The following is a 23,934-nucleotide window of genomic DNA, read 5'->3' on the forward strand; positions in this document are numbered from 1 at the left end:
AGTTTCCTTGATGAGAAAACAGCCTGGAGAGATTGGGCGGGGGAACAATCCAGCCTAGGACTGCGGTCTCTTTCCCCTCCTCCTTGTGCCATCATGGTTGGGATAGGGTTGGGGAGGAATGGGCTGGGAGTGCTTAAAGCCTGGACAAAACGTTAAAAACACACACTCACAACCACTACTATTGTTACTGTTACTTAATGCCTGGAAAATGGTAGGAGCTCAATAAAGTTTTTGTAAATTTCTCTATTTTTCTCTAAGGTGTGTAAAGTGCACGCGTCTGAAATGAACAACAACCACGTAAACACCACCCAAATCAAGATAATAGGGCATTGACAGCGCCCAAAAGGCTTCCTTGGGCCTCCCCCCCCATCAGCCCCTCCCAGGGTGGCTCCAGTGCTGACTTCTAGCACCATGGATTAGTTTTATCTGTTTTTGATCGATACATTTCTGCTGAATGAACTCAGGATTGCTCAAGATTAGCCAACTTGCCTGAGGTCAGGCAGCTTAGTGGTGAGGAAGCCAGCACTGAACCAGGTCTGCCTCCAGACCCCAAGTCCTGTCAGCTAGTGTAATAGGATCCGTACCTCACCAATGGCTGCAGGAGAGAACGGGAACAGAGGGCCTGGCCCAGGGATAAGCACACAAAGTCAACGCCAGGTACTCCCAGGGACTTACATACATGCCCACAGACACGCACATACACTGTCAAGACACCCATGGATAGAGAGACCCACAGGCTAAGGTGCTTCCACCCAGACAGCCCCACACAAAGACACACACACACAAATACTCGCAGACAGACATAAACAGGCCCAGACACAAATACATTTAGACAGACACCCAGACCACCCCACACAGGGAGACCCGCACACAAACCCAGATGTGCACACATGCAAACATTTGCAGGCACCCAGACGCCCCCGCATAGCCTGGTTGTGCCCCCTTGCTCAGGCCCGGACAGAGCCAAGTCCGATCCCTATCTCTCCTGTCAGCACTGCCACCCAGACAGAGCAGACCCTGGAATGATGCCCAGGGGTCCCCCGCCCCCTACACTTTAGAAGCAGGGCCTGCTGTCAGGCTGGGGATGGGGGCACTGTGGAAGAGACATGGCTTGCCCCAGAGTCAGAGACAGAGAGAGACACACACGCTGAGTGAGAGACTCAGAAAGATAGTGATAGAGACAGGGAGACAGGGAGCATGGCAGAGAGATAGTACCAGGTCTGGGAGAGAGAGAGAGTGGGACACAGAAAGGGACAGGGACAAAGACGCAGGGGGCAGGAGGTAGAGAGACAAATGGATCAATAACAGACAGACTTTTTTTTTATTTTTATTTTTTATTTTATTTTATTTTTTAAAGATTTTATTTATTTATTCGACAGAGATAGAGACAGCCAGCGAGAGAGGGAACACAAAGCAGGAGGAGTGGGAGAGGAAGAAGCAGGCTCACAGCGGAGGAGCCTGATGTGGGGCTCGATCCCATCACGCCGGGATCACGCCCTGAGCCGAAGGCAGACGCTTAACCGCTGTGCCACCCAGGCGCCCCAGACTTTTTTTTTTTTTTTAAGATTTTATTTTTATTTGACAGAGAGAGACAGCCAGTGAGAGAGGGAACACAAGCAGGGGGAGTGGGAGAGGAAGAAGCAGGCTTCCGGCAGAGGATCCCGATGTGGGGCTTGATCCCAGAACTCCAGGATCATGCCCTGAGCCGAAGGCAGATGCTTAATGACTGTGCCACCCAGGCGCCCCAACAGACAGACTTTTAAAAAGAGAGAAACAGCAAGAGAGTAGTGAAGAAGTAGAGAGACAGACAAAGGTGGGGGCCAAGCTTAAGAGTGTCCAAGCACAGGGGAGAGATGACAAGACAAAGACGGACAGAGATTGAGAAGAGAGGCCTCAGAGATCAAGGGAGACCCTGCGACAGGTTCAGAGGCCGAGAGAGGCCCAGGCAGAGAGCCAGAGCTGGAGAAAAGAGCGATGGGCACTTTGAGGCTGATAAAGGGAGACTCTCAGAGACCAAGAAGGGAGACAGAAATAGAGTCGCAGGCCGAGGGAGAGGCGGGCAAAGGAAGGTAGGTGCTTGGCGGTGAAGGGGCTGAGACTGCCAGCCCAGCTCGGTCCACCTGTGACAGGACCGAGGGAGTAGGTGTTCTCACCACTGCTGCCTCTGGCCGCGGGGCATCGCCCCCCTCCCTGCGCGCTGCTACGGAGGAGACCAAGGTGCCAGCTAAGAGACCCTCTGCTCCGACATGCTGTGAATGTGGGGAGTCTCCTGGTTCTTGGACCCCCACACCCAGGCCTAGCACTAGGCAATCTGCAGGAACTGAGGTCTTGGCCATGACTTTCCCCCCATCCTGTCCCACCCCACCAAGTCTCCTTTTCCCCCTAGTGGGAAGGTCTGGGGTAGATCTTCCACTGTCTTCTCTGCCTTGAAAGAATTTTGACAAGGTACTTAGCTGCTCTGAACCCCAGTGTCTTCATCTGTAAAATGGGGCCAACGGTATCCAGCTTACAGGGGGTAATGTCAGGACCCCTGAGAGAGTGTGTACACACTGCATTCATGGTTCGACCAAACACGAGGGGGCCACAGTGAGGAAGTGTCCTGAGAAGTGGGGGGGGGGATCCAAGGAGGATACGATATTTGAGCTGGGATCTCGGATAAACCAAAGGTGGTGACTGGGTGGAAGAGGGGAGCAGGGGAGCATCCTCGGCTGAGGAAACAGCCAGGGCCCAGGCAAGAGGGCACACGGCACATCCGGGAGTGGAGAGTAATTTCATGGTGGGGCTGCCCCTGGACAGGTGGGGGAAGTGCAGCTCACAGACAGCCTTGAACACCAACTGGGACTTCATCCTGGGGGTTGTGGGGGAGCTGCCTCTGACATCCCCCTTCTTTCTGCAGGATGAAGCAGCCCCTTTCCCACCTGCACTCAGGTTGTAGTCCCATATGACAGAACCTCCTTTCTGGAGAGGAAGTGTTTGCCATTGTGACGGGTGGGTCCTGCTGCAAGAGTGGACCCCACCAGGCTTCATCTGTCAGCTGAGGCCCCGGGGAGGGCTGCCCTGGACCCTCTGGCTCCTGGGGACTCTAGGAGTGCCAACAAGCCCTTCCTACCTCTGTTTCCACCTTTCCCTGGCTCAGCCCCTCCCTTTCTCTTTGGCCCAGTGCTGGGCAATGGGAGCATGGAGATGATTTGGCCAACAGCCCCTCCCTCTGGCCCCCGGGGCTGTCTGGGAGAGAGACGTGCCAAGACCCAGCCACTGCCCAACATGAGGGAATCCCAGGGGCTTAGAGGAGCCCCCCCCCACCCTGGAGGGAGAGGCTGGCTCTGCAGGGGGTGAACGTCCCACCCAGCTTGCCAAAACTTTATAGTCATGATCTCACGGAGTCCTTCCCACAGCATTATGAGGCAAGGATTATCATTCCATTTCACTGAGAAAGAAGCCAAGGAGAAGTGTTTTGCTCAAGATCACAGAGTTTGGGGGCCACAGAGATACCTTCATTGCAATTCAACCAATCCAGTTGGCACACATCAATTCCTCTGCCATGCCAGGCACTGTGGCTGGGGACACCTGGACAATTCCGGTCATGCTAGGGTCTTGCAGAAGCAGACCGGGTAGGAGGGTAGCTGGGACTGGGGGTTCGAGATGCAGAGGGAGCCCAGAGGAGGCTACTAGAAGAGATTGAGGTTTGGGGGACTTTGTGAGTTGGAAAATCGGGCAACTGACCTGGAGGTGTTCGGGGCCGCAGGGGGATTAAGGGACAGGACAGAACTACAGCTCAGGGTGTGGTGTTTTTCCGCCAGCGAACATCACTCACGTGGGCAGGAGAGAGTCGCTGCCAACTTTGAGAGGTGGAAGCAGCCTCAGAGAGCCTCTAGCCAGAGCTGTGCTTTAGACCCACTCCAGCAGCTTTCCCCAAATACCCTTCCTGGCTCTCCACCACTCACTGGGGAGGAGCCCTGGCTGGTGTATCTATCTTATAAACAGCTTTTTATTATGAAAAATTTCAAACATACTCAAAATAAACAGAAGAGTCTAATGAACCCCCGAGTCCTCATTGTCCACTTTCTACCATTATCAACATTCACTGATTCTTATGACATCTGTACCTCCATCCACTGGCCACTCCCAATCCAGTGATGAGGAGGAGGGTCACCTGTGGGGTTTGGACAAGTTCCTTAGGGATTCCGATAGGCAACCTGAGTTGGGGACTGCCCATCTGACCCCTTCATTTTAGGGAAGAGCAAAGTAAGCTCACAGAGGGGAAGGGACTTGGCCAAGGGTACCCAGCCAGGAAGCAGCAGAACTGGGTTTATCCTGCATAAGGACACTTACTGAGTGCCAGGTCCTGTGTTGGTCACTGGGGATGCCAGTGAGTAAGACGGTCCCTGCCCCCCCGGAACTCAGAGACTAGTGGGGGATACAAATATCAAACAGCCTCAAAAGTAACTTCCTAAAGATGTCTGTGAGAAGGCATATGTGGGACCATGACAGCACATACACGGGTGAGGGAAAGGACAGCTCCCTGGAGAAAGGTATCACTGAGAAATCAGGTAAGTGAGTGGCAATTAACTCAGCAAGTGGGACGGGGAGGTGGAGAAAAAGGAGTAACAGTTGTGCAAAGGCCCTGAGCCAAGTTGGTCCAAGGCATTAAAAGGTCTGCCCCTACAGTGTGGCTGGGGCTCTCAGAGCAAGGGCCAGAATGGTGGGAGGCGGGGCTGGAGACACAGCCACGGGCTTTCCGGGCAGTGGGCTTGGGTATTCACTCCAAGAGCACCAGGAAGCTGGGAACGATGAATCCAGGCAGGAGGGGACAACTATGGATGAGAGGGGGCTCTTGAGGTCAGTCAGATGTTGGGGCATCTGACGGGGTGGAGGCAAAGGAGGCAGACTGGCTATGGGGGGTGGCAAGCAAGGGCAGAGTCACAACTGGGTAGACGGTGGGGCCCTTCACTGTAATGGGAAAAGTCACCGGGAAGAGGATGGGGGGAAACGATTAGGGATTTGGGGTTGGAGCTTGTTGAATTTTTGATGACTGAAGACATCAAAGTCTGGCCAGTTCTTCCCTTTGGGGGCTCCAAGCCACAGGAGAAAGGCATGAACAGGCCCTGGGGCATTAACCCATTGCTTCTCTTCTTTGAGTCTCCCATCCCTCCTGAGCAAGCTGGTCCTTAAGCTGGTGTTTGAGACTGGGTCCCAAGCTTGTCCCTACCCACCTATCTCTGGGCTTAAAGCCAGTCAAATGCCCCAAACTCATCTAAGCTTTACACGCTGGGTGGGCCCCTCTCTGCCTGGGAGTCCAACCCCTCAAAAACTCCTGCTCAAATGCCCGTCCTTTCTGGAGACTTCCCTGAGTGAGACTTCTCCCTTCCTGCCCCTGCTGTAACTCTACCCCTCTCACCACCCAGGTCTGGAATGGTCCCTGCATCCCCACAAGTGCCCTCACCTCCACCCGGCAGCAGGGCCACTGGGCTGTCTTGTTCCTACCAAGGACCAGCACAGATGCCCCCGTCACACATCTGTACTAAGTGAGCCATTTCCTGATGAACTGTCCGTGCATATTCCGGGACGATTTTATTGTTCTTCCTGCTACTGTAAGCTCCGTGACTCAGTGTCTCTGTCTTCAGGGTACATCCAGACAATGCCTGGCAGGTAGGCAGTGGGTCCTTAACAAATACTTTCTAAATCCCGGAGCGAATGTCAGTATAGGCGATCACCGTGGTTGAGGGTCCAATCCTTAGCGTTTTGGCCCTAGACCCCTGTTCTGCCATTTAATGATCCTAAGATCCTGGGCAAATGACTTACCCTCGGAGCTTCTAGCATTTTGAATCTGTAAAACGGGGGTAATGGGAACACCCGCTTCACGGAGTTCCGTGAAGCCTGAGTGGCAGAACTCACGCAGCCCCAGCGCAGAGCGGAGTGTCCTGCAGGGAGGAGTGCCCTGTTGGTGCGAGCTGTGGCTGTTGAGTGAGTGCCGGCTCTCACAGCAGGCACCTAGAGTCTCTGCGCCAGGAGAAGAGGCGAGGCAGGCGGCTCCCTGGGGGATGGCCTCCGGGGGTTCTCAGAGCCTGGGCTGGGGGTGGCTTGGGGCGGTTCCGGGCAGAGGGGGTGGCTGCGGGCCTGGAGCTGTCAGAGATGGTCCCTGGGGACCGGGGAGGGGGCGGAAGCCGGAGCCGAGGTCGGATCCGGCGGGGTGGGGAGCCGAGACATCCTGCGGGGGCGCCCGCCGGGACCTAGGGAAGCTCCCAGGGGAGAGGCCCCGGTCCGGTGACAAGAGGGACGCCGAGCGCAAGGCGACGGAGCCCCCGCAGGGCCCAGGCGGAGGGCGCCCCCTGGCGGTGCACCGCGGCATAGTTTCCCACCCCTCCTCCTGGCCCACGTTGTGGGGCTAAAGAAACTAAAGAAAATCCGGAGAGAGAAGTCAGAGACCCGAGATCTATTCCGGGCTCTGGACACTTTCCTCAGTTTCAAAACTGAAGGGATAATTTTGAGTCCCTAACGCATGTCAGGTCTAGGGGCTGGGACAGCACGGCAGCACACAGCACAGAGACTGGCACACAGTAGGTCTCCCCCCTGGCCAAATGCCCTCGTTTGGGCTTATTCCTGCTGTCCTACGGGCACCGATGTTGGGCTCAAGCCTGGGGGGCTCCCCAGGCACGGGAAGGTATGAGGTGGTGCAGTTCCAGGCTCTCATCCTGGGCTCCCCAAGGGGCTCGCTCTGCCCCCCAGTGGCCTCCGTGAGCATTGGAGCCTGAGTGGTGTGTGATGGGGTGGAGGGAGCTGTAGTGGCATTGAGGTGCGATGGGTGTAAGGGGGGGTGCGTTCTGGTGTCGGTGTAGCTGTGTGTGTGGCCTGGTGTGGATGTTCATTTGAGGGTGTCTATGTATTTGTTGAGATGTGTGTGTCTGTGATCGGTTATGTGTGTTTGTGTGTGTCAGTATTTAGGGATGTGTCCATGTGTGTCTACGACTGGGAGTGTGTGTCCATATGTGCCTATGTGTGTCTGTGATCAAGGGTGTGTGTGTGAAATCAGGTGTGTGTCTGTGTTCAGGTGTGTGTGTGTGTGAGATCAGGCGTGTGTCTGTGTTCAGGTGCGTGTGTGTGTGTGAGATCAGGTGTGTGTCTGTGTTCAGGTGTGTGTGTGTGGTGTGTGAGATCGGGTGTGTGTCTGTGTTCAGGTGTGTGTTTGTGAGATCAGGTGTGTGTCTGTGTTCAGGTGCGTGTGCGTGTGTGTGAGATCAGGTGTGTGTCTGTGTTCAGGTGTGTGTGTTCAGGTGTGTGTGTGTGTGCGAGATCAAGTGTGTGTCTGTGTTCAGCTGTATGTGTGTGTGAGATCAGGTGTGTGTCTGTGTTCAGGGGTGTGTGCAAGATCAGGTGTGTGTCTGTGTTCAGGTGTGTGTGTGGGTGAGATCAGGTGTGTGTCTGTGTTCAGGTGTGTGTGTGTGAGATCGGGTGTGTGTCTGTGTTCAGGTGTGTGTGTGTGTGAGATCAGGTGTGTGTGTTCAGGTGTGTGTGTGTGTGTGAGATCAGGTGTGTGTCTGTGTTCAGGTGTGTGTGTGTGTGAGATCGGGTGTGTGTCTGTGTTCAGGTGTGTGTGTGTGTGTGAGATCAGGTGTGTGTTCAGGTGTGTGTGTGCGTGCGAGATCAGGTGTGTGTCTGTTCAGGTGTGTGTGTGTGTGTGAGATCAGGTGTGTGTCTGTGTTCAGCTGTATGTGTGTGTGAGATCAGGTGTGTGTCTGTGTTCAGGGGTGTGTGCAAGATCAGGTGTGTGTCTGTGTTCAGGTGTGTGTCTCTGTGTGTGTGAGATCAGGTGTGTGTCTGTGTTCAGGTGTGTGTGCGAGATCAGGTGTGTGTCTGTGTTCAGGTGTGTGTGTGTGTGAGATCGGGTGTGTGTCTGTGTTCAGGTGTGTGTGTGTGTGTGAGATCAGGTGTGTGTTCAGGTGTGTGTGTGCGTGCGAGATCAGGTGTGTGTCTGTTCAGGTGTGTGTGTGTGTGTGAGATCAGGTGTGTGTCTGTGTTCAGCTGTATGTGTGTGTGAGATCAGGTGTGTGTCTGTGTTCAGGGGTGTGTGCAAGATCAGGTGTGTGTCTGTGTTCAGGTGTGTGTCTCTGTGTGTGTGAGATCAGGTGTGTGTCTGTGTTCAGGGGTGTGTGCGAGATCAGGTGTGTGTCTGTGTTCAGGTGTGTGTGTGTGTGAGAGATCAGGTGTGTGTCCGTGTTCAGGTGTGTGTGTGTGTGAGATCGGGTGTGTGTCTGTGTTCAGGTGCGTGTGTGTGTGTGCATCGGTATGTTCGGGTGTACTCAGGTGTTCAAGCTGGTGTCTGTGTGCTGCAGGCTGAGTGTGCGTTGGGGCTGAAGGGTGATCTGGGCCTGTCCATGGAGGCGGTAAGAAAGCCCAACCACGTGTCCACCCAGCAGAGGGCCGGCCAGGCCCCTGCCCTGTCCCTTTACTGGGCCCCTCGGGACTACTATATTCTTTGGTCTGCCTTCCCTAGCCCCCACCTGTGCCTGAGTCCAGCTCTCTACGCCTCATCTTAGAGATGAGGAAACCAGGCGCCGGGACGCTCCACCAGAAAGCCGTGGAGCCAGGGCACTGGTCCGACTCCTGACAGCAGCCTGAATTTTGTCCTCTCCCAGGAGGGCACTGCACACCCTTGGCCCAGCCTGGGGCGGGGGTGGGGATGGGTTTCGGGGCTGGGCCGTGTGGGGAGCAGGACACAAAAGGCCCAGTGTCTGCCCTTGCCTCCCCTTCCTGGCCCTGCCCTGCTTCAGGAGCCAGGTGGGTGTCCAGTGACAGACTGGGGGAAGATGGCCGCTTGTGACATCCACGCTCACTTGGGGGCCAGCCCAGCATTGGACCCACTAGCCCCACCATCCCATGGGCTGCCTCTCATTGGGTGTGACCAGGAAATGACACTTTGCCCACGTTTTGGGCTCCTGGCACCCGCTCCCAGCTGGCAGCCGCCCAGGGCCGAAGAGCTTGAGCTTGCCCTGCTCTGAGAAGGGATTGGTGAGTAATTAAGATCACGATGATATCAACACATAAATTAATAAGTATCATAATAACGGCTCCTGTTTGCTGAGGCCAGACTCTGCCATTTCTAAGTGCTTTCTGCAGGTTTTGGGGAAGTAGCAATGCAGGGGGGTCAGGACCTTGGACCCCAGTTCCAGTCAGACCGCCAGGATTACTTCCTGGCAACACTTCCCTCATGTGTGACCTTGGGGAGGTTGCTTAAAATCTCTTTGCCTCAGTTTCCCCAGCTGTAAAATAACAGTGGATGAATTAATATGTAAAAATCACTTAAAAACCCCGTCTGGCATTGAACAAATGTGCAATAAGTGCTAACTCTTACCGGGACTCTCTTGGCTCTTCACACTACCCTAAGAGGTAGGTATTGTTACCCCCACTTTACAGATGAGGAATCTGAGGCTGAACCATTAGCCAGAGGTCACAAAACAGAAAGGTGCCCAGGCTGGGTGCTGAGACCCGGCCTGATACCAAAGCTTTCTCCGAGGCCCTATTCCTCCCACTGGCATTGATGGGATAGTTTGTAGCTGATAGGATTAACCCTCTGAGACTCTAGAAAGTGCTTCCACAAGGCATCGACTTGTTTAAATCTCACCAGAGCTTTACGATGGGTCTTTAATAATAGCATCTCCCTTGATAATTGGAGAAATTGAGGCCCCGAGAAAGAGTGCTTTGCTGAAGCTTACACAGCAAGTAAGTGGCAGAGCCACCATTGGATTCCAGGTCTTTCCATAATTAAATAGCATCATGTTATGTAATTAAGGTTTTGCGGCATACCTACTGTGTGTCTGGCTGCCTGCCAGCACTGTGACCACGTGATTCTTTGTAATTCCTATAACATCCTGAGTGATTTCCAAATCCATTGGTTTTCTTCATTGTCCCTTGCTCTGTGGACACATCTATGTCTACCCCACCAGGCTAGGACCCCCCAGAGCACATGGCCAGAATGTGATTTACACCTGTGTGCCTGGGGCCAGCATAAAGCCTGGCTCACAGCGAGTGCACAGTCTGATGGAGAAGACACATGGTCTGGGGTGGTTACATGGGTGAGGAGGGCTGCCGGGAGTAGTGGAGGGAGACTTGGGAACGAATGTAACTGGGGCACCTGACCTATGGCCCAGGGTCAGAAAAGGCCACCCTAAAAGGCAGATGTCTGCGCTAGGATGGAAAGGCAGGTGGGTTCAATGTATTTACACTGATGGTGACATGTTCCTGGGTGCTATTTTATGCCAGACCTGATGATAGGTGTGTTTTAAGGGTTTTATATTCGGTATCACATTTAATCCTCAAAATGGCTCATTGCCTTCTCGAAACTTGAAGTTGGTACAAGAATTAGCTTCGTTTTATAGATAATGAGACTTGGGCATAAGGTGAGGATGTCGGGCAGCTGGCAGAGCTGATATCCGATTCCTGGTCCCCTGCCTCCCTCCTGGTAAAGAGCGGGTATGGGCTGGGGAGGGGTCACATGCCCCTCGGCCGGCTCCTTTCTGCCTTCAACAGCTCGGTGAAAGTCTGCCTCAACTCTCCTTCAGTTTTAAAAGCAAGACAGAAGGCACCGTGGGCAGCGGAGACTCGCGGCCGATTTCCTCCTAGCCCAGGCCCATTCTCAGTTCTTTCCTGGTTCCCATCCCTCCATCACCCGCGCCGCCGGAGCAGGGCCGGGCACGCAGCGAGCGCTCGGTGAAGCCGTGCTGACGGATGCCCGGAGCGGCCCCTCCTGGGCTACAGGCTGGGGCGGGATGGGGCCAGCGCTGGCTCCTCGGGAGGCCCAGGCTGGTGCGCGGGGGCCGGCGGGAGAGGGGTTAAGACCAACACCGATTAACCGCCTCCTGCCTGCCGGGCCCAAGTGCAGGGTGGCCTGGGCTTAGGGGTGGGGCTCTGGGGGCCCCCTGAGAGCCAGTCTTCCAGCACATGGGACCCCCAGAGTTTCGCCCGAGCCCCCCGGGGAGCTGTCGGGACGGAGCCTCTCTGGGGTGAGCCAGCGTCTGGGGCCCGCGGCTCCAAGCAGGCCAGGAAACGCCTGCTGGTGCATTTGTTTTTCCATCAACAACAGGCTTACGTAAACTCCTCGCCGGCTCCGAGGGCTGCCAGAGCGGGGGAGGCGGCCTTATCTGATGGGGGCTCAGCCAGGGCCGGGGTTCCCTGCGTGTCCCAGCACAGGCCCCGCGAAGGGAGCCCTGGCGGTGGGTGGGGGGCGGGGTTTGGCACTCCGGGCTCTGCTTCTCTCTTCCAATCCGGGGGCAGAAAGTGCAGGGTCCCTTCCCCCCCCCACGACAGCCAGTCTCTGTCCCCGTACCCCTGTTCCCAGTTCTCTGTCCTGCAGGTGCCTGCCTGCGCCCCACGGAGGGAGGGAAGCAGCCTGCAGTGACAAGCTGGGGTGGGCCAGTCCCCAGGCTCAGTCATTTGGCTCCTCACCCCAGCTTTGTGCTGGTCCAGTGGTGCTTGGGAGAAAAAGTTGGTTTGCCAGCCTCACCTCCAGAGGTTCTGACTTAACAGGTCTGGCGGGGACACAGGACTCAATAATTGAAAAACAAAACAAAACTTTACTTGGAAAAAATTTCAGAATTACAGAAAAGGCGATAAGACAATAATACAATGAGCTCTTGTAGAGTCTTCCTAGATTGACCAGTTAACCTTTGCCACTTCTGTGCCATCCCCCCCGCCCCCCGCTCCGCCTTGAGGTGGGTAATGTTATTATTTCCACTTTACAGATGGGGAAACTAAGGTTTGAGAGCAGAAAAAACGTGTCCAAGAAAGTGGCAGAGCTAACATTTAAACTCAGATCTCAGATGAAAACTTTTACTTTTTGGCTTTCTTTCTTTTTTTAAAAATTTAATATATTTGATTTCTTTTTGAATGATGAGTACCCGCACATAATATATGAAGGTACTAAATATGCAGTTACCTTACTCCAGCAGCCTGGTTCCTTAATTAAAGGCGGTCTCTGTTACTCCTTTCTTGTGTACCTTTGCAGACACATTCTATGCCTATGAAAACATACCCATAAAATAGTTTTTTGTTTTGTTTTTTTTTTTTTAGATTTTATTTATTTATTCGACAGAGATAGAGACAGCCAGCAAGAGAGGGAACACAAGCAGGGGGAGTGGGAGAGGAAGAAGCAGGCTCATAGCGGAGGAGCCTGATGTGGGGCTTGATCCCATAACGCCGGGATCACGCCCTGAGCCGAAAGCAGACGCTTAACCGCTGTGCCACCCAGGCGCCCCTGGTTTTGTTTTTTAATTTAAGCAAGCTCCTTGTTCAGCACGGGTCTCAAACCCACGACCCTCAGATCAAGGGCCAGGTGGAAATCAAGAGTCGGCCGCTCAACCGACTGAGCCACCTGGTGCCCCTCGATAAAATTGTTTTTACATAAATGGTATTGTACTGTCCATGTTCTGAGCTTTGCTTCCCCCCTGCTTTTAACTACATATCAGAGATTTTTTTTTCCACTTTGGAAATATAAAACTACTCCATTCTTTTGAAAACATTCCACAGTATTCCACAGAATGAATGTTCTATAATTAATTTCACCAGTCCCCTACTGATGGGAAGTTAGGCTATTTCCAATCTACTGTTATTCCAAGCTTCAGTAAATATCTACATCCATAGTCAACTTGCCATGTGCATATATTCTGTATGGTAAATTCCTAGAAATGGAATTGGTGGGCTAAAGGGTATGTGGATTTTTAATTTACTTAGATATTGCCAAATCACACTTCAGGGAGGTTGTACCAATTTACCCTCCCACTTGCAATGAATGACAGAGCCTGTTTCCCACAGCCTTGCCAACACAGCATGTTATCAAACTTTTTGATCTTTGTCAATCTGTTAGATATAAAATGATATCTCATAGCTGTAATTTCATTTCTCCTGCTACAAGGGAGGTTGACCATGTATTCATATGACTAAGAATCATTTACATTTCCTTTCCTGGGAACTGTTTGTTTATACCCTTTGCCTATCTTTTAATTAGGTTGTTTTTTTTTTCTTCCTGATTATGTAGGAGCTCTTAAAATAGCAAGGATATCAGCCCTTTGCTGGTAATATGTGATATGTTTATAATATGTGCCTTTTGACTTTGTTTATATTATTTTTTCATAAAGAATTAAAAATAATTTTGTGTAGACAAATTTATCAATCTTTTCATTTATGGATTCATTAAAATTTTTTTAATTTAATAAGGCATTCCTTAGTCTAAGAATTTGAAATTACTGCCAGGTTTTATTCACTCTAGAATTTGTTTTGGTGTAAGGTGTGAGGTAGGGGTTCAGCTGTTTCTTTGGTTGGCTAGCTAGTTGTCTCAACATATTTATTGAATAATCCATCTTTTTGGTATTGATTAGCAGTGTTACTTTTGTTCTATACTAAATTCCTATAGGCGTTTAGCTACCGTATTAATTTCCCAGGGTTGTTGTAAGAAATTAGCACAAACCGGGTAGCTTGTAACAACAGACATGTATTCTTTCAAAGTTCTGGAGGCTAGAAGTTTGAAATCAAGATGTCAGCAGGGCCAGGCTCCCTCTGGTAACTCTGGTGGGTCAAACCATGCAATTGGACTGTTCTAGTTTCTGGTGGCTTCCAAGAACCATTGCTTGGGGTATGGCGTTATAACTCCATTCTCTGCCTTGGTCTTACACATGGCCTCTCCTCTCAGAGTTTATGTCAGTTCCAAATTTCCCTCTTCTTCCAAGGACACTAGCCATTAGATTAGGGTCTAATCCAGTATGACCTGAATTCAGTATGACCTTATCTTAACTTGATTACATCTGCAAAGATGCTATTCCCAAGGAGGTTATATTCACTAGGTTAAGACTTGATCATATCTTTTTGGGGGACACATTTTATCCATTACAGGTATGCTTTCAAATTTCCTATTCTGCTTTACTGATCCATCTATTGAAGATTAGCACCCTGTTTAAAATATTGTAGTTTTAGGGGCGCCTGGGAGGCACAGTGGTTAGGCGTCTGCCTTCGGCTCAGGGCGTGATCCTGGCATTACGGGATCGACCCCCACATCAGGCTCCTCCGCTATGAGCCTGCTTCTTCCTCTCCCACTCCCCCTGCTTGTGTTCCCTCTCTCGCTGGCTGTGTCTATCTCTGTCAAATAAATAAATAAAATCTTTAAAAAAATAAAATAAAATAAAATATTGTAGTTTTATACTATGTTCTAATATCTAAGACTGGTCTTCACTCCTTATTCTTTCTTTTCAGAATTTTTTAGAAATTCCTTTTACTGGGGCGCCTGGGTGGCTCAGTTGTTAAGCATCTGACTTTGGCTCAGGGTGTGATCCCAGAGTCCTGGGATTGAGCCCCGCGTCAGGCTCCCGGCTCCGCTGGGAGCCTGCTTCTTCCCCTCCCACTCCCCCTGCTTGTGTTCCCTCTCTCACTGGCTGTCTCTCTCTCTGTGAAATAAATAAATAAAATTTTTAAATAAAAAGAAAAGAAAAGAAAAAAAGAAAAGAAAGAAAAGAAATTCCTTTTGCTTACGTTGCCATAAGGACTTTAGAATCAGCTTCCTATTGGTATTTTACCAGAATATGCACATTATATATATTCAGAACATAACACATATATTCAGAATATATATATATATTATGTATAAATATATAATATGTAAACTAGGAGAGATTTGGTGTATTTATAATGTTGAGTCATCTGATCTAAAACCATTCTACATGTTCAGGCTCCTTTTATGCCCCTCAGCTGTTTGTCAAAGCTCACGTCTTTTTTGTTTTTTAAAAGATTTATTTATTTAGGGGTGCCTGGGTGGCTCAGTCGTTGAGCGTCTGCCTTCAGCTCGGGGCGTGGTCCCGGCGTTCTGGGATCGAGTGACCTTGAGATCACAACCTGAGCCAAAACCAAGAGTCAGATGCTTATCCAACTGCACCACCCAGGTACCCCTCTTTTTTTCTTTTTAATAGGTTTTTTATTTTATTTTTTATTTTTATTTTTTTTCAAATTTTTATTTAAATTCTAGTTAATTAACATACAGTACAATATTGGTTTCAGGAGTGGAACCAGCGATTCAGGTTCTTTAATTTTAGTTCCAGTAAAGTTAATATACAATGTTATATTAGTTTCAGGTGTAAAGTACATTCCTAATAATCTTTATATTTTATTTTTGTTAAATTTGTTTCTAAATATTCTATCATAAACAGGGACTTCTCTTTCATTATCTCTTCTAACTGGGTGTTTTATATTTATGAAGACTATTAATTTCAGTATATTAATTTTGCCCCCAGACACCTTGCTGAGTTCCCCTATTATTTATAATGTTTTTTCAGATGATTCTGTATGGAATGATCAATTTTCCTCTTTTCTGATTTTTATACTTCTAATTTCTTTTTCTTGTCTGATCATGAGGGCTAGTACCTCCAGAATTATTTTATTTATTTATTTATTTGTTATTTATTTTTTAAAAAGATTTTATTTATTTCTTTGTCAGAGAGAGAGAGAGCATGTGCACAAGAAAGAGGAGTGGCAGGAAGAAGGAGAAGAAGGCTGCCTGCTGAGCAAGGAGCCCGATGCGGGCTTGACCCCAGGACACTGCGATCATGACCTGAGCTGAAGGCAGACACCTAACCGACTGAGCCACCCAGGCGTCCCACCTCCAGAACTATTTTAAATAATGGTGTTGAATATAGACACATTTTTCCTATTTTTCATCAAAATGGAAATGCCCTTAAAGCATGAAACTGGCTTTTGGGTTAAAATAAATATACTCTATTGCACTTAAATATTTCCCTATTTTATCAAGAAAAAAAAATTCTTTCTAGACTGCCTTCTTCTCTGGCTCCCTCCACATACAGCCTAAAATCTGCAGTACAGAATGACTTGTTATTCCTTGAGGAACTCTGTTGTTTCGTGCTTTCTAGCCCTTGCCCCAAACCAGTCCCTCTTCATAAAATGCCCTTCCCCCTGGCTTCTCTGGGACAAGGCCCAGAACAAAGTCATCGCCTCTGGAAACCTTCCCAGTTCTTTCCCTCCGTCTTGTCTCCTTCCAGCCTGTTTCATGGTGGACTATCACTGCCTGTGTCCTTCTCTGCTTCCCATACTAGCCTGTAAGCAGCTTGGTGTGTGTAGGGTAGCATGTCTGGGTTATTTGTGCTACTTTAGTGCCTAAACTAGGACCCAAACAGACTAAATACACAGTAAGTGGTTTTTGGGTGAATGAATACAGAATAAAAGCTAACAATGTATGAGTAGTTACTAGATGCCAGGCCTTATGCTAAATATTTCACATTCATGATCTCATTTAATATGTACAAAAATCCTGTGACATAGATGCCTATTAGCTCCACTTTGAGAAGATCAAATAGAAGCTCAGAGAGGTTAAGTAACAAGTGCAAAGTCACACAGGCAGAATGTGAACCCAGGTTTGTTCAGATGCAGTGCCCAGGCCCTAAGTCTCTAGGCCATTCTGGAGGGTTATAAGTAAATGTATGAATGAAGAAATACTACACTACCAGGCCTGTGGGGGTGGCTGGGAGTGGATATGGTACCTGGGGAGAGGAGCCCTGAGAATGTCTCCTAACTGGCCCAGAGGGTGGAGCTAGGAACGGGTGACTAACCTCCTGGTTTGTTCTGGATTGAGGGGTTTTGTGGGATCCTGGATTTGCAGCACCCAAATTGGGGAAATCCAGGCCAAACTGGGGCAAGTTGGTCACCCTAGTGATGGAGCCATAAGCCACAAATTCCCGCTCCTTGAGAGCAAGGACTTGTTTTGTTAGGACCCGCTAGGGAGAGGGGAGGCAGCCTTGGGAGGTAGTAAGCTCCCCATCATTGGAGATGTACAAGCAGGGGGAGGAGACTCCTTTACTTTCCCATCTCTCCCCCTAGCTCTTTGGGATTCTTCAGTGATCTTATCTTGGGGTGGGGGTGGGGTCCTGCTTTGTTCCAAGCTCCAGCGTCCTTGGAGAGGACAGAAACAGGGTAAAGGCTCAGTTGCTAACTGCTTGGTAGCTGAATGCTCCTCTGGATGGCTTAGAAAGAGCATTGGTGGGCACACTTGACCTATGTGTCATGTGGCTAATGGTGCTCCTGCCAAGCCCAGTGGCCCCCCTTCCTAACAGCCTCCCTGGAGAAAGGGCCTCAGGAAAGGGGACAGCAATCCGAGAAAACTGGGGGTAAGGAGGTGGTCTGGAACTTCTGTCTCCTGTCTCCATCAGATGAATGGTGAGTTTCTGGGAGCGGGGAAGTCCACTTGGCTCCTCTCCCTGTCTCAGGAATGTTCCTCCAGAGGGTCTCCAGGACTCTGGATCTCAGCCTCAGCAGGGAAAAGTGGTTGGGGTTGGAGGCAGGAGAGCTAGACTTTCTTTAAAGACTTCTGCATTTGTCAACTCCTTCCAATGACCATGTACTTTTTTTTTCTTTAAATCATCTCTACACCCAACATGGGCCTCGAATTCACAATCCTGAGATCAAGAGTCACATGCTCTCCTGACTGAGCCAGCCAGGCGCCCCCATGTAATTTGTTTTTTAGCTCATATACGCTTAAAACATTGTTATTTTTGAATGTGGCATAATAGCATGCAGTAAAATGCGTGTATAAGTGTATGGTTGGGTAATTTTTTACGTATGTGTGTATACCCACGTAACCACCCAGGTCAAGGGTAGGCATCTCTAGCACCCCAGAAAGTGCCCCTACCCAGTCTGCATCTGCCCCCAGAGGTAAGCGCTCTCCTGTCTTCTATTGCCTTGAATAGTTCCACCTGTTCTTGAACTTCGTACACGTAGCATAGTACAGTAAGTGTCTTTTGTGTCTGGCTTCCTTGGTTTAATGTAATAAAGGTGTGATTTATCCATGGGGCCGCACATCCTGGTGGTTCATCACCTTCTTACTGCTGTGTAGTACCCCATCGTAGAAATACCCAGCTCATTCATCTAGTCTCTGTTGATGGCATTCAGTGGTTTCCGGTTTGGAGCCATTGTGAACAAGGCTGCAGGGAACATATGCGTCCGGTCTTTCAGCGGCCATATGCACTCACGTCTGGGTATATACCTAGGAGTGGAATTGCTGGGTCATAGGGTGGGTGTGTATTTATTTAGCAAAGCACACACTACCTTTGTTATAAGAGAAATTTGGAAAAGCTGACAAGCGATTTAATATCACTTTAGAAGGAGCACAGAGGGAGTGTCATATGGGAGGTGAGCCCAGAGCTTTCTGGGGCCCCAGTTCCAGATTCTGGGTATGTGGCTTGGATTCCAGAGGAAAAGTCAAGCGCAGGCATGGAGGTTGGGCAGGGAGAGGAAGGCAGGACAGGGTCTGCCTATACGTTGTCTCCAAGGGCAGACCTCATAGGCATTCCTGTAGAGTCTGATTTGGGGCCTCCCTCTCCCCACCTGTGCAGTGGGCTGGGAAGTGGTGCACTTGGTGACTTCTGACGCTTTTAGGTCTTTGGGCATCTGCCTGGGAGTCTTCTCTTTTAGCCCCTCCCTTCTGCCCCCCTCGGCTGCTATCTGTGGCAGTGCTGACTCCAGCAGGTTTTCAGGGCTGGGGGAATGTCCCTGGGCCCTCAAGCTTCTGCCATGGTGAACCCTGTGATCAGAGCCCCGGAGGCTTCCTCCTCCCCTCAACCTGGCCCCAGCTGTGCCTTGGGCTCCCTGGGAACTCAGGGGGAGAAGGGGTGAGGTGGGCCAGCCTCAGCCATTTCCATGAAGTCGAGCAGCTGCTGTGCAGTTTGGGAAGTCGTTGATCTGCCAGGGGGGGCCCTGAGGGAGGTGCTAGAGCCAGGGCTCTGGCCATGGCCGGGCGGTCAGGTCACCCTCAGATGAGCTTAGGACTCGCACCCATATGCGGCAGCTGAGCGAAGTCCTTACCAGCGCAATCGAGTACTCCTCGGCTGGGCGAAAATACTCCGCAGCGCATTGAACCGACCCCATAGCCCAGGGACACTGCTCACAGGGCGGCTGAGGACACTTGCTAAACCTGGAGTAGTACCTAGCAGTCTACAGGTGCTTGCCCACTTGGAGAGCAACGTGGCCCTGCTCCTTCCTGAGCTCTACTTCCTCTGGGGGGATATTCACTCCCTTTGTGGTTTGTGGGGAGGATTATGTGAAATCGTATTCTATGAAGTGTTTCTCTTAGGCTTGACGCACAGGGTGTCATCAGCAATGTTTACAGAGGGCCTACTATGCACCAGATCCTACTGTTGCATTTCCCATAGCCCTCTGGGGGGGGGCAGTCCTAGAGGTGGGGTCTTGGCCAGGGATGGCTCCTTTGAACAAGACACCTGAGTGTTACCCACAGCTTGAAACATTATGTGACCCCTCAGGGTCCTTTTTGGGTGTACTTTCTGGTTCTCCTTTGACTGTGGTTTAGAAGTCCTGAGTCATACCCAGAGCCATTCCTCTTTTATCGACAACTGCCACCGTCCAGTTTTTTCCTGGGCTCTGACTTCAGAGCAGTTGGATTTGAGCCCTGCGTACACAGCCAATGATAGTGTATGCGGAATTGTAGTGATTCTTCTTCTAACATCAATACAATTGTTATTACTCTGTCTGCCCATTTATGTCTTTCCACATTATGAAGAAGTAGCCACATGAATTATTAGGAAGGTATATTTGGGATGGTCTGGCTCAGTGTCTTAGTCTGTTCGGGCTGCTATAACAAAAATACCATAGGTTGGGGGGCTAATACACAACAGAAATTTCTTTCTTTCTTTTTTTTTTTAAGATTTTATTTATTTATTTGACAGAGAGAGATACAGCCAGCCAGAGAGGGAACACAAGCAGGGGGAGTGGGAGAGGAAGAAGCAGGCTCCTAACATGGGAGCCTGATGTGGGGCTCGATCCCAGAACGCCGGGATCACGCCCTGAGCTGAAGGCAGACACTTAACGACTGTGCCACCCAGGCACCCCAGAAATGTATTTCTTATAGTTTTGGAGACCCAGAAGTCCAAAATCAAGGAGCTGGAAGATTGTGTGTCTGATGAGGACATCTTCCCAGGTCATAGACAGCCAACTTCTTGCCGTGTCCTCACATAGTGGAAGGGGTGGGGGAGCTCTCTGGGATCTTTTATAAGGGCACTAATGTTCATGATGTTAGGCCCCATCTTCAAATACCATCACACTGGGGCTTAGGATTTCAACATATGTATTTTGGGGGCAGGACACATCCAGTCTATAGCACTTGATGTACATCACGTTACTCAAGAATGGTTCAGGGTGTCGGGCGCAGGCAGGACCCGATGGGGAGCTCAATGGAGGGCGCAGTGGGGGGCTTGATCCCAGGCCCTTGGGATGATGGCCTGAGCTGAAGGCAGACACTTAACCGACTGAGCCACCCAGGCGCCCCTGACTGGTGTCCTTATAAGAAGAGGGATATCTGAACACAGACACTCTCAGAAAGAAGAATGCCAGGTGAAGGCAGAGACACAGAGAAGACCATGTAACGACAAAAGCAAGGTTGGAGCACAGCAGCTGTAAGCCAGGAACGCCAAGGACTGACAGCCGCCACTGGGAGTCAGAAGATGCCAGAACCTCAGATGGAGCACGGCCCTGCCAAAACCTTGATCTCAGGCTTCTAGCCTCTAAAACCGTGAGAGAATAAATTTCCATTGTTTTAAGACACCTCATTTGTGGTACTTTGTGCATAGCAACCCTAAGAAACAAATACGTAAGATAAGTTGAAAAATGCTAAGTATAAAGGGACATCATTTATGTAAAATTTTAAAACACGCACAACAATACTACGTATCGTTTGTGGATTTTAAAAAATGGACTGGGAGGATACATACCAAAAATTTTTTTTTAATTTTCAAGAAAGATTTTATTTATTTATTTATTTATTTATTTATTTATTTATTTATTTATTTTTTTAAAGATTTTATTTATTTATTCGACAGAGATAGAGACAGCCAGCGAGAGAGGGAACACAAGCAGGGGGAGTGGGAGAGGAAGAAGCAGGCTCATAGCAGAAGAGCCTGATGTGGGGCTCTCCCAGAACGCTGGGATCACGCCCTGAGCCGAAGGCAGACGCTTAACCGCTGTGCCACCCAGGCGCCCCTATTTATTTATTTATTAAGAGGGAATGAGCAGGGGGATGGGAAGAGGGAGAGAAGAGGGCATCTCAAGCAGACTCTGTGCTGAGCGTGGAGCCCGACACGGGGCTCAATCCTGCAACCGTGAGATCACAGCCTGAACCAAAATTCAGGAGTTGGTTGCTTAACTGACTGAGCCCCCCAGGCGCCCCGATACATGCCAGATTCCCGATGTTAGTTGTCTCTGCATGAGGAAGGGAAGTGGAAATGGGGAGGGGTATGAAAAGGACTTCAATTTAAAAATCTTCAACATCTTGTTTCTTTCATAAAAAATGTCTAAAGCAAAGATGATTAACTGCATACATGTGTTAACTCAAAGCAGTAGGCGTGTGTGGGTGTTTGTTCTGCTCTGCTCTCTGGGTTCTCTGTTATAACTGAGCGTGTAGCTGTGACCATGTATGTATCATGTACATATGTGAATTTCAAATCTTCGCTTAAGGGAATGTTCCTGGCTGCGCTGGCTGCCTTGCTGGCATCTTCCGCTATACATATTCTTGTGCACGGTGGGAGCAGCCTTGCTGGGTCCCACCCGGGGGAGGGAGTACAGCTCGATGATGTATCAGATCATGCCTTCATGCCTCTCCTTGGGGGGCAGCTCCTGAATATTCCGGGTAACCAACAGCCCCAGGGTGGTAGGCGACAGGGGCATGAGATTCATCTGGACCTGGTGGGACCCGGGGTAGGGGCAGGGGCTGCTTCCCACAAGCTCCTCGGTCCACTCTGAATAGCTTGATTCCTAGAAGCCAGGACTACAGATGGTAGAAGCACCAAGTGAATTTCTCCTCCAGGAAAGCAGAAACGATCCAGTGCCAGGTGGGGGAAAGGCCTGGCCTGGGCAGTGTCTGTCTCCACTGTGCACCATCTCATTTGAGACCATGGGCAAGTGACTCCCATCTCAAAGACTAAGTAAGGGGGTGGGTGAGAACAGGATGACCAGTGACACATGTCACCACGTGATACATCTGCATTCGTGGAAGACATCGTCGATCAATCACAGCATGTTTTCTGTCCTAGGTCCCGTATCGCCTCAAAATCCTTCTCAAGCAGGCCTCCAGGACCAGTCAGTCTCTAGGACCAGCTGGCCCCAGCTGCATGTGAGATGAGACCACTCCTGGGGGCGGGGAGGAGGGTCTTTCTGACTTGACTGTTCTGGGATCGCAACCTCTGGGTGGCAGTAAAACATCCCGGAAACTTTCTCAGTTACCTCATCTGGCAAATGGGGCCGAGGACCCCACTGGGGTCTGTCTGCTAGGAGCCTAAACGAGGTAGGAGACCTGAGATATGCTCATGGCAGACAGTACTGAGCACGTGGGAAGGACGTTCATGCCCTAGAAAGTACAGGGGAGGCTGCTATGGGACCTGGTCCCAGGTCTCTCCTCATGTGTCTTTCCCCATCTTCTCCCCAGTCTGGAAGGGTCAGCCAAGCTGTCCTGGATGCCTATGGGCGCTGTGCTGCGTGCATTTAATTTCATGTTCACCTAAACCCTGTAGTGTTAAAAATAATTATTATAGTGATGATAAGCATAATAGCGGACAGTGATAGCTCTCTGTGTCTTGCAAACTTATTCTAAGTTTTTACATATATTAATTCATTTTACCTTCATAACTACCCTGGCAACTAGGTACTATTATGGTCCCCATGTTATACATGAGAAAAACCGAAGCACAGGGTGGTCAAGACATTTGCCCAAACTCACACAGCTAGCAAGCGTCAGAGCAAGAGCTCAGAGCTTGGCAGTCCTGAGCGTGAGCCCTTCCTGCCTTCTGTAAGGTGGATGCCACCACCCCCATTTAACAGATGAGGCGAACGAGCTGCAGAGAGGAGGGGCTCTCATTGCCCAGGCCTCCGAGTGAGCAGCGGAGATTTCGACCCAGCCTGCCTTGCTTTGCTCCTGCACCATCCTGATTTTCTCTGGAACCTGCAGGCCCTCAGGAAAAATAGCAGAGTGCAGGGCCTCCGAATTGCGGTCCTTTGAGCCTACAGGTATCCCACACGGAAGCCAGGCCCACTGCTCCCTGGGAAAAGGTGAGGACGCCACCGGGAAGGGTGGAGGTCCCTGGTGGGCCCATGCAGGCGGTCTCTTTGGGGCTGGGAGGGGCAGGGCTTGAGATTGCCACTGTGGCTGGGCGCTCCTTGGGGTGTAGGAGTCGGCGGGGCTGCCCACCTTCTGACCTGTCGGGCCAGGAAGGCAGATGAGTGGCGCCATTTCTGGGGTGTGCCCTGATGGCTTCTGTACAAGCCTCCTCCTTGAGTCCCAGACCCCTGAGGGTCCCCAGGCCAGGGTTATGTAGACATGTCTGCATGGAGTGGGTGCCCCTATGGAGGCCATGCTTCTGGGACCGGGACTGGCTTCTGAGCACAGTTATCAGAGGAAACTTGAGGAGCTGGGCCAGGCTAGCACCAGGACCATCTCAGGAACATGTGTGCATGTGTGCACGCACACACACACACACGCATGCATGCACACACACACTCATATACACATCCACATCCGCCCAGGACTTACACTCTGACACCATCACCCACAGACACTCTCACCACACCACCCTCCACACACTCATTCTCACACCCACACTCTGACATAGTCTGCAGCTCACACTCACTACACCCACCCACGAGAGGCCTGCGTGGGGCAGGATCTTGGCTCAGGAGCCACTAACGCCCAGTTTTGTCTACCAGAACTTCTTGGCTCTGTGACCTTGAACAAGGTACTTTGTCTCTCCTACATTATTCTCCTCATATGTGAAATGGGCATAATAACCCACTAGAAACCTCTCAGCTAACCTGTTTGGTCCAAGTAGTTAATCAGGTAATCAAAAGGTTGGCTGGGCCACATGCAGAAGAATGAAGCTGGACCATTTCCTTACA

This window comes from Ailuropoda melanoleuca, chromosome 7 (genome assembly GCF_002007445.2).
Source record: "Ailuropoda melanoleuca isolate Jingjing chromosome 7, ASM200744v2, whole genome shotgun sequence".
Classification (NCBI taxonomy): Eukaryota; Metazoa; Chordata; class Mammalia; order Carnivora; family Ursidae; genus Ailuropoda; species Ailuropoda melanoleuca.